This window comes from Pundamilia nyererei, unplaced genomic scaffold (assembly GCF_000239375.1).
Source record: "Pundamilia nyererei isolate P.nyererei 1_Seehausen unplaced genomic scaffold, PunNye1.0 scaffold00497, whole genome shotgun sequence".
In the NCBI taxonomy this organism is placed as follows: domain Eukaryota; kingdom Metazoa; phylum Chordata; class Actinopteri; order Cichliformes; family Cichlidae; genus Pundamilia; species Pundamilia nyererei.
This window is the reverse complement of record NW_005187898.1, coordinates 161,993-163,230: the sequence shown is the minus strand read 5'-3', so window position 1 is coordinate 163,230 and position 1,238 is coordinate 161,993.

The following is a 1,238-nucleotide window of genomic DNA, read 5'->3' as shown; positions in this document are numbered from 1 at the left end:
TATCCTTCTTTGTCAAATGCCGTGCATACTGCTGCCATACTCTGTACTGCTGGTTGCTCCTTTTTTCAATGGCAAATTAAAACCTCACAAAGAGAACGTTTTGTGTGTAATTCAATTTATTTAGATAACACTGCATGTAAGAGAAATTAAATGGGTATTTTTGCATTGTATTGTACAGCAGGAGGTTTTCTGTAGGTCACTGCTAAAACATGACTATATTGTTGATATAGTAATGAAAGTGGTAATGTAATGTAAGTGGATATCAGGCCCTTGCAGAGCAAAATTGAGTATTTTGGTCTAAATAACCCAAAATGTGATGTCCACATATGTGGACGCAGGGTCCTAGGAGGTTAAAGACATAAAGACCTGGATGGCCTCTAATTTTCTGCTTCTAATCTCACATAAACTGAAATTATTGCCCCAGATTGAAAATCTATGTAATCAGATTTTCAATCTGGATTGCATTACTTTGGCCTCCAGTCACACTGTGAGGAACCTTGGTGTCATTTTTGACCAGGATATGTCCTTCAATGCACATATTAGGACTGTTTTCTTCCATTTGCGCAATATAATTAGAGTCATCCTGAAAAAATACTTGGTTTATTTATTACTTTTAAGATCAACTAGTGTAAATCACTATTATTTGGCTATCCTGGCATGTACTTCATCCCTTACATGCTCACTAGCAACTTCTTGTCTTTAAATATATTATCTCCCCCTGCTGGTACTGAAATTTCTGTATGCAGTACTGAAACATGTCTATTATACACTTTGCTATGATATTGGGTTCCTAGGATAATTAACAATCGAAAGGGAGACAGTCTGGATTTGGGAGACAGGCATCCACTGGTAAGATTAAGCTTAAAACTTTCCTTTTTGATAACGTGTGTAGTTAGGATTCCTCCCTTAGTTACACTGCACTAGGCCCAGGGTGCTGGGGGATTCCCATAATGCACTGAGCATTTCTTCATCACTCAGCCCCTTTCATTCACTATGTGTTTTCACATCACTTTTGCAAGTGCTTGCTGATAGGGGCTTCATCTAATTGTTGGGGTTTTCTCTTTAATATTGTCAGGTCCTTAAGGTACAGTATTCAATATAATTATGAAGGTACATGGGGTTTACGCTGATTGTGTGCTGCTGTTTGTTATTATATCTATATGCACAAGTATGTAGATGTGTTTATGACATAGATACAACAACTCGAGTTGCTTTTTCTGCTTTTTAGAAAATGTTAT